This window comes from Dendrobates tinctorius, unplaced genomic scaffold, assembly GCF_039654945.1.
Source record: "Dendrobates tinctorius isolate UK_male_01 unplaced genomic scaffold, ASM3965494v1 ptg000082l, whole genome shotgun sequence".
Classification (NCBI taxonomy): domain Eukaryota; kingdom Metazoa; phylum Chordata; class Amphibia; order Anura; family Dendrobatidae; genus Dendrobates; species Dendrobates tinctorius.
In genome coordinates this window covers 21577644-21588050 of record NW_027361750.1, presented here as the reverse complement: position 1 = coordinate 21588050, position 10407 = coordinate 21577644, and the positions used below count along the sequence as shown (strand labels likewise).

At 45.0% G+C, this 10407-nt stretch overlaps 1 pseudogene; it reads right to left on the bottom strand.

The window, feature by feature from the left end:
* Positions 1-1217: 1217 nt before the first annotated feature.
* Positions 1218-5752, bottom strand: LOC141097020 (uncharacterized; annotated as a pseudogene).
* Positions 5753-10407: the final 4655 nt, after the last annotated feature.

Below are 10407 nucleotides of genomic sequence, written 5' to 3'. Positions count from 1 at the left end.
GAAGGGCGGGTGGGTGGGAGCTTGCTTCACTGTTATGGGGCACCTAAAATGGTTGCCCCACTAAAATGGCTGCGCCCTCTTATAGATCTCCCCTTAACTCCTCCCTTGTGACCTCTCCTACCACCCCGAAGCCTCGTCCCCTTCCTATTCTTCAAACCTTTAACCCCTTCCTTACCGAAACCCCTTATATATAACCTTTCCTATAGTTCCCCTCAACCCTGTCATGTCGTCCTCCCTTCAATGGCCTGTTGCCCAGTACGGCCTCACTTGACAATGGGTATTCGCGATTCCTATAGATTCCCACCCCATCTGCTTTAAGATTGACATACCCGCCAAATGATGACTCACACACCTTTACTGGATAAATTGGCCACAGCAGCCTTTTATTAACATTTTAACACAACATTTATAAACAATGTTCCCAAAGGAGGGGCGGTCCTCGAGGCCCAAGAATTGTAACTGCCACAGGTCAGTGACCCCATAAACCTTGTCCCCAGGACGAGTTCTGCCTCTAGCCGCTAAGCACCAGCTCAGAGACACTAATAGACTCGATCGGACAATATCCGCCCGAAATACCCGCGTATTTCTGCTTCTGTTCCTCGGTGTGACCATTATGTTCCGTTCCACATTAATCCACCCAAGGGGGAGTCCAGGACCTTACAGATCCCCCCCTCCAAACCGCCATTTCCTGGCACCACCAACCTCGAGGACCACTCCCGCCACGCCACCAACACAAATGTTCTGACCCCTCAAACATTTGTGTCCCACCACACTTTTAAGCCTTTCTCGATGCTCTCTTGAATTGCCAAACACTATAAGTCCAATCCGATCACATTCAGGTGAATACCATCCTTCCTCCAATAATCCCCTTCGCCCGATTCCAAGTCCATATGGCGTACTACTATCGCCCCATTCTTTACCATAAACCGGGACACTGCACAATTTACTTTTATCCTAGCCTTATTTACACCTCGGACCGATCTCTCCCCGTGCCACACTTTCCTGGGGATGATGTCCGACCAGACCACCAAAAGCTTGGGAAACATGGACCACAGCCTCAACATGTCAAACTCAATATCCCTTATTAAGTCCCTGCATGGACATTTTCCCAAATCGTTCCCCCCTAAATGGAATACAAAAGAATGACCCATGATCCAAATGAGCAGCTATCCTGACTCTGAAACAAAGAAGAAAACAAAAACACCATAACCACATAATTAGACCAAATTAGGGCGTACATATGAACGAAACCTCACCGATTCCCAACGACCAATCCTCCTTACCATGTCCTCCCCCAGTCCCCTCCTTGCCGCCTCCATAGCCGCCCCAATCCGAAATGAGTGTACGCTGTACTCCTTTGCTGGAATGCCCCCTCTTTCCAAACAACGCCTGAATATTGTTATGAATTGAAAACGAGATAGGAATGAGCCATCTTCATGAACTAACAATGGGTCAGTAACCGATCCCCGTCCTGCCCCGAAATTCCTCATGCAACTCACAGGGCATAAAGGAGACCCGCTCACCTCAAAAAGTACCACCTTACAACCCTTACCTTCCATATCTGTCTTAGAAGAATGCAAAAATATTTCTACCCGATCCCCATACACGTCCACATCCTGTCTAAGCAGCCCCCCTTTTATAAAACGGGAAGGGTTCACCAATTCCCCCAACCGAAAGGCCCCAAAAAATGCCAAAGAAAAAGCCAATTTAAACAGAACAATCTCCCCCAGCAAGGCACATACATCTCTCAAGTGCACGCCTAAAATTAACAGTACCTCATAGGATACCGGACGCCTCTTGTCCGAAACCCTCCAGTTTCTTCTCCATCCCTTCACTGCCTGCAGAACCAAAAATGACTTAGTCAAATCCCGTAACCCCCTAAACGTAAAGCTGAAAGCCAATCCTGACAAAAAATTATTAAGCTTTGGAACCGACCAACCCGATTCCCAACTACGACCCAATAACAATAGCAACTTGCTCTCATCCTCTAAGCCCCCCCTAACTGTAGCTTCCAATCCTCCCAAACACGCCAAGTTTTTGAATAGTGAGACCATGTTCCCGCTGCCAATGACCTGGAAAACAATTCTCTTACTGCCCTGACAGAAGGTTCCATAATTCCTCCAGGCATGCCAACCCCGTGGGTTCTGCTTGAGGCGCCAGGTCCCGAAATTGATCCCACTGCGAACAAGAAAGAGCTTCAAGAACAGGGTAATTTTGTTTAAGCTGGATCTCGGCCGTAACCCAGAGGTTGAAACTCAAACCTACCCACACCAAGTGCTGCAAAACTTTGACCACGATTTGATCGGAGGATGATAACGAATTTATGGCCCTTAATGCTCCCATCGACTCGCAATTGAAACAAATTTTTCTGTCACGTACCAACTCTCCCCATAACGATAGAGCCACCACTAACGGGAACACCTCGCACACTACCTGATTGGCCAACGACTCCGAAGGCCACTGTTCCACCAACCACATACCGCGAAAGAACATGCAAAAACCTCGATCACCGGTTGAAATAAGCATGCCCGGTGAGTCAGCCGACACCACTGGCGCAATCCAAATCGACTTCCCGTTGCAAGATTACATGAAAAGCGCCCAAACTCTCAGGTCACCTTTCAACTCCTTTTTCAGTCGTATAAAATGCGACGGTGACGTAATCCCAACTGTAGCTAAAGAAAGCTTCCTGCAAAAAGCTCTCCCCATCGACATAATCCGACAAGCGAAATTAAGCTTGCCTAGTAATGATTGAACCTCTCTCAACGTTGCCTTCTTCAAAACACATATCCGGTTTACCGTAGCCTTCATATCCATCACTTTATCCTCTGGGATCCTACATTCCATTGCGGCGGAATCAATCTCGATACCCAAGAAACTTAGTGACGTGACTGGACCCACAGTTTTCTCTGCCACCAGTGGGACTCCAAATTTTTTTGCCATGCTCTCCATTGTGTGAAGGAAAACGGAACAAGCATTCGACTGTGCTGAACCCATGAATAAAAAATCCTCTAGATAATGAATACAGGAGCTAAGCCCAGACACTTCCTTAACCGTCCATTCCAAAAATGTGCTAAACGTTTCAAAATATGCACATGACAGCGAACACCCCATTGGCAAACAACAATCAACATAAAACCCCCCATTCCAAAAACACCCCAACAAATGCATGCTGTCCGGGTGAACAGGTAGCAGGCGAAAAGCCGCTTCAATGTCTGTCTTTGCCAACTGAGCTCCTTGGCTGCACTCCCTGACCCAAGTCAACGCCAAATCATATGATGTGTACGAAACTGAACACATTTGCGGGTCAATCCCATCGTTAACTGACAAACCCTTTGGGAATGAGAGGTGATGTATCAACCTGAATTTGTTAGGCTCTTTTTTCGGCACTACTCCCAATGGTGAAACTCTCAAATTATCCACTGGCGGGGATCCAAACGGTCCAGCCATTCTACCTAAAGCCACTTCTTTATTCAATTTTTCCGTGACCACTTCAGGGAATTCTCTGGCCGACTTTAAGTTCTTGGTTGACAACTTCAACTCAACATCAACAAAGGGGATCCGTAACCCGTCCCTAAATCCCTCGCGTAATAAGACCGCCGCCTCCTTGTCTGGGTACCTATTTAGATAACGATCCATCTCTGACAGGGGTACTGGAGTCACCCCTTTTTTCAATCCCGTCAGACCCTCATTGTTTCCCTCCCCTAAAGCACTTTGCTGCCCCGTGACTACCTCCACATGAAGAACATTCATGTTTGAACTTACATTTTGTCCCGAATTTACATGCGCCATCGTTATTTGGAAAAGCACAGTCCCTTCTGCAACTCCACCGAGTGCCCTGACTGTCCCGAGCCCCCGGTGCCCCCGGAAAAAAGTTGCGATCCCTGCCCTGACCTGACTGGAGCCGCTACTCTCATCCATAGTGCTATGTCCTTATGGTCCCAGCAGATACTAGGTCTAACTGCTTTCCGCTGGCGGAATTGTTCGTCGTACCTAAGCCAACCTTGACCCCCATAAACTCTGTAAGCCTCCCAATTGCGTCCATATAGCAAAAAAGGATGAACAATTCTCCAGTGATTTTTCCCCAATCACGCTAGCTAGTATAGCAAATGCCTGCAACCAATTGGAAAATGTTCGGGGGGTGAGCCGAAACCTTCTTTTTTCTTCATCCTCTTTTTTTGAGTCATCCCTCCGAACCCTGTCCAAATTAAAGCAATCCAATGGGAGTAACGAAAAAATTTCCACTTACTGCCCCCTCCATATCTATTCCCTAACCTCTTGTTTCAAGTGTGCCCCCAAAGGCCCTTCAAAACAAACGTACACTTCCCCTTTCGCGGCATCATCCAGGCGCACAGCTTCATCTTTCTCCTTCTCACCCCTCTTGCCTATAGATCCCCTTCCCACTGACTCGTCCCCACCAATGCTTCCCTCGTTGCTGTGCCTGGTATTGTACCTAATGAACCCAGCGACCCATTATTCCCAATAGCGGACCCGTCGGCACACTATTCTCCAATAGCCCACTGTCCCTTGCCGAACCTACCCAAGCTGACAGCGGTGACAATTCCCCCTGACCTTTCCCCGCTTACCACGACCTAACCAATTCTCTCAAACCTTGGAAAAACATACCCATGCCGACTCTAGCCCCCCCGCAGACGATTTCTGTTGTGAGTTCATTTTCCCCTTCATTACTGAGGCCCGAGGAACTCCCTCTTCTGGTAAAGAAAGGTAGTGAGCCTGATTGTCAAACACCTGAGGCTGATGATCATGACTGGCTGAGTGGAGTTATGGACTGGATATAAGGCTGCCGACGCCCTTCTGCCCTGCGGGTGATTTCTCTGTGGGATCCTTGGAGACCAGTCTGAATTCCTTCTCCTCCAAAGCTAAGTTTGCTGCTCGGCCTTTTGCTTTTGTGCTTTGACTTTGTTTTTGCTTTGTTTTTCTGGATTTCTGCCATTCCCTGCTGGGGTGTGCTGAATTCATTTAGCTCTGTCTTCTGAAAATACCTGAGTGCTGATTCAGTTTTTGAAGCCTAGCTGCTTCAGGGCCTTTTTCATATCAGCTGGTTGGCTTATGTCTTGGATAGGGTTTTGGCAGATTGCAGACAGCAGCTTTCCTGTCCTTTCCTATCTAGGTAGTTTTGGGGCCCCGTCTTTGCTCAGTCTATCTTTCTGTCTGTGTTAGTATTTTCATCTTGCTTCACCGTCATTATATGTTGGGGGATGCCTATTGCTTTGGGGGTCTGCTCTGGGGCAGTTTAGATTTCCCCTTTCTTTCTTTAGGCCTATGTATTTCTCCGGCTGTGATCGAGGGGTCTAGGGCATCGTAGGAACCCCCCACGGCTACTGCTAGTTGTGTTGATAGGTTTAGGGGTCTGCAATCTGATAGTTGCCAAATTCTCTGGTTTTCTGGACTTAGCTTGTATTTCTGCTTTTGCCTCCTACGGTGACTCATTCATAACAGATTTCCCTCGTGCATTTACATCAGAGGCTAATGACGGCTGCAAGTAAGCTATGGAGGTCCTCTCACCAAGCTGCCTGGGTGCTGTGTTCCCAGCGGCCGCCGATCCGGGGTCCTCATGTGCTTGATCCGTGCTTGAGGTCCTCCTGCTCCTGGGAATCTCATCTGCCAGAGCTCCATACAGCCGGCCAGGATTGACCGCTGCATCCACCGTTGTCACCATTCGCTGTAGTGATGCGTCTCGTCCCCCTGACAGCACAGGGTGCACAGAGTGCTGTCCAGGGGCCATGAAACCCATCGCCCCCCTCCCAGCTGCAGCATCTCCCCCGTCAGGCAGATAACCCCTCTGATATTCAGCACCCCTACCCTCCCCCCCGCCCTGTCCCACACAGGCATATCCCCTTGCTTGTCTCCCTGATTCACAGCAGCAGTAGCACCCAGAGGGTGGGCGGGTCTATTACACCACCACTCACCAACCACTCTGCATTCTAATGCCTGCACCACTGGAGTCCCCTCGCTCAGCCGTGCAGCAGGGGGCACGCTGGGTGGTCTTGATGCCTCTGCGCTCCCATCCCTGAGCGCAGCCACTGTGTTGGCGGATCCTCCTTTCTGGCTCCCATGTGAAAGCGCCGTATAAACCGGCCCCCGTGCTCCCTGATGATCCCGACGAGCTGGGCCCGTTCCTGGCTGGGCACCAGCCGCACCTGCTCCCGGCTCCCCAGCGGCCATAGACGGACGTGTTGTGGGGGAAGCCGACACCTCCCCCCGCTACAGGTCCCACCTCGACACAGGATTCCTCCCAGATCTTGCTCCCCATGCCCTAGGCCTGCGGCATGAGGCCCCAGCCGGAGGGTCCCCGGAGGGGCTCCTTACACAGCGCCGAACCCAGGGTGTTACCTCTGGGCTGAGGCGCTCTGGAGGCCTAGCTCTCCGAGGCCGTCACCCGTTGCCCTGGCTCTGAGGCTGTGTGGTCCCCTCATCTTGCAACAGGCCTTGTAGGGAAGCCTGTAGCCATCCTGCGCCACTGGAGCTCGCAGCAACTCTCAGCTGCTGAAGAATCGCTTCAACTTCCATGTTTCAGGTAAGATCACAGCTTGTTTCACTGTGACGGGGCACCTAAATTGGTTGCCCCACTAAAATGGCTGCGCCCTCTTATAGATCTCCCCTTAGCTCCTACCTTGTGACCCCTCCTACCACCCCGAAACCTCGTCACCTTCCTATTCTTAAAAACTTGAACCCCTTCCTTACCTAAACCCCTTATATATAACCTTTCCTATAGTTCCCCTCAACCCTGTCATGTCGTCCTCCCTTCAATGGCCTGCGGCCCAGTACGGCCTCACTTTACTGGAATTGATGAGAGTGTCCTGAATGACTAATGAGGATAATTGATTTTGCCAGCTTTATATCTTACTACTTAATGTATTTCTTGTCTGAGAGACAAAAGAATTCCAAAGAAGTGAAAGGAAACAGGCAATATGATTCTTGGGACTGAATGTAGAAATGACAGCTATTTTCTGACAGTATAAAACAAAAGAATATTCACTTTGCCTGACAACTTTTTGATGCCAGAACTAACATTTTAAGGAAAACGAAAAAATCTAAAGTGAAACTTTGTATTCTGTTTCCAAAATAAACAAGAAACATTTAATGTTATTTTGTTTGATTTGTGAAATCAACGATTTAGGTGAATCATTTTCTATCAGTAATATTTTTGGTGACAATTTGATATTTGAAAGAGGGGGAGATTAATTGGGAAAAAAAAATTAGGATATATATTTTTAAACATGTGAGACCTTAATAAATATTGTGTGCAAAAGAGCTTACTTTTAAATAAATGAAAAAGTTAAAAAAGCCACTGCCACTGTGCTAAAAACTGAAGGAAACAAAATGATAAAAGTATGCGCTACAATTAACATCCCAGCAGTTTGAAAAATTGAGACAAGGTAGGCATCATTCATCTATAGTTAATTGTAGCACCTACTTTTTTCATTATATTTTTAACATGTTATCACAGGTATACGGATCTAATTATATTCATGTACGGAACAAAATCCTGGATTATCAAAATAATAGAATACCTGCTTATGATTATGACCTCTTAAATTGCCAGTAAAAATGTTGTAATAATGCTTATTATTGTGCATATTGAAATAACCCCTATTTACTACTGTTTAGTAGTGCATGAGTTTCTGTCTCCAGGAATAGTGTTATATTGCCAAAAATGCATTGTTTAAAAAAAACAAACAACAACCAAGAAGATCCTCCTCACTGTGTGTAACTGGAGCACATTTTTTTTTTCACTTTGCAAGCTGACAGACAAGATGCCAAGATCCTAAGCTGTAAGAAATACCAGTTGTAAGCTGTGTTATCTTTGTTCCTGAATAAATATACAGTATATTCACTGTTGAACGACTGGCCAGTACAGAGATTAATCCACTGCTAACAGGTTATGGACCCAGAGACAAAAAGACCCAGAAACCCAAAGACCCAGAGAATAGCCCAAAGGAAAGAGAACAACAGCATACTAAGAAGAAGAAACAAAGATGGACGCCAGCAGCAATTCTGTGAAGTTAACAGTGCCAAATCTGACTAACCAGAGCTCGAAATCCTGGAAATACAAAATAAAGAGGCTCCTGATAAGAGAAGGTACATGGAAATACGCACAGGAGACTAGACCTGACCCACTATCAGAAGACTGGGGAGAGAATGATCAAAAATCAAAAAGAACTATCTCCATCAGTATAGATGATAATCAGATTGTGCATGTATGTAAAGGTGAAACTGCAAAAGAAATGTAGGAACAGCTGCAGAAAGTGCATGAAAGGATAAATCTCAGCAATAAGCTCTACTTAATGAGAAAACTCTATCAGTCTAAGCTGAATAAGGGCCAAGATATTCATGATTACATACAAAATACTCTAGAAATTGTGGAGCACTTGTGGTGCATTGGGAGAGATCCAAACATTTCCATATTGCTGCACTACTACTAAGTAAGTAGTCTACAAGAAAGATTTTACACACTTGTAACTGCACTAGATGTGCCCCCAGATTATGAGCTTACTTTGGAGAAACAGAGGAAAGCTTGTAGATGAGTATAAGAGAAAGACAGAAAGTGTAAGCAGCAGTGGGGTATTCAAAACAGAATCCGCTTTAAAAACCCAAAATCTACTGCAAAATAAAAGTCATTTGAAGGAATCATGTGGGTGTTTTGTCTGCCAGAAATCAGGGCACCTAAAGGCTGACTGCAGAGTATGGAAAGCCAGAATGAATCAATTAAAAAAGCAAAATAATCATCAAAGGATTAAAAGTGCCATTACTGAAGAATATGACACTTCAAGTACTGAAGCTATGTTTATTGTTAATGCAAGCATATCAAAGCATGCATGGTGTATAAACTCTGGGGCAACTAGTCATATGACTAATAACAGAAACTTCTTCTGTAATCTTGCCCAAAGTAAGTCAGAGAAAGTGATCTTGGCTAATGGTCAGTATATGAATTCAGAAGGGAAAATGAAAGATGAGTTGTATCAGCTAAAATGCAAGGAAAGTGTATACACCGCTAAACATGAACAGCACAAGACTTGCATCTATGTATGGCACAGGTGACTTGCACATAGAGACCCAGAGGCAATAAGAAAGTTAGTTAAAAAACAACTTACTGAGTGTATTACAGTCAATAGAAAGTCAAGAAAATAATTTCCTAACAATAGTACTATAAAATCAGAACAGCTTCTGGACTTAATTCACATAGATGTTTGTGGTCCAATGAGTACGCAAACTCCTGAAAAAAAGAGATGTTTTCTCACATTTATCAAAGATTATTCAAGATATACAGTTGTCTGCTTCACAGCAAACATGAAGTTCAAGAGAAGCTTGAATAATATTTAGCTGAAATATATAACAAATTTAGGAGAATGGCAAACTTTCTGCATGCAGATAATGGAACTGAATATATAAGTAATGAGACACAAAGCATTTTAAGGAAAAATTGAATTGTGTGTCAGACCACTGTACCATACAACCCTGAACAAAATGGTGTAGCGGAAATAAGGAACCAGACACTTTGTGTCTATTTGACACAGATTTGCCAACCACATATTGGGGTGAAGCAATCATGACAGCTTGCTATCTTTAAATCAGACTATCAGGTAAAGCTACTGAGAAAACTTCATTTGAGCAATGGAACAGCAAGAAACCTGAACTACAACACATAAGAATATTCAGAAGTAAAGTATTTGTATGTATTCCAAAAGAAAAATGTAATAAGTGGGAAAATAATGCAAAAGTAGATATCCAGGTATGCTACAGTGAAATACAGAAAGGATGTAGAATTCTGCACCCAGAAACGAACAAGGTCACAATAAGCAGAGATGTAATGATTGATGAGAACTAAATGTCGCTAAAGATTCATGACATCATATGAGTAGTTCAGCTTAAGCAACAACAATCTCAGTCACAATTTCAAAATAATAAGGAAAAGGATGTTGAAGCTTGGCTAAGTTCTTCAAACACTGAAGAAACAACAGAAAAGTCAGGGGAACCTGAAGTCAAAAGATCGTCTGGATCAAACAAGGATATACCAGCTAAGCGTCTATCCTACTTTGTCAAAACACTATCTGAGTCAGAGCCGAAGTCATGGGATGCAACAACTACCTCTGCATGAAAAACTGAAGTGGATTAATGCTGTTAAGGAGGAAATTAAGTCCCTTCATCAACTTCAAACTCGGAAACTCCCCAATAGCAAGAAACAAAACAAATGTAAATGGGTTTTAAAAACCAAGTATAACTCTGAAAACAAGGTTCACAGATATAAAGCAAGATTAGTCACAAAAGGATATTCTCAGAAATATGGTGAAGATTATGATGTCACATATTCTCCCATTGTAAAGCAAACCACATTCAGGATTCTAATGGCTGTAGCTGCTGTGCAAAGGATGTTTGCCAGACATTTGA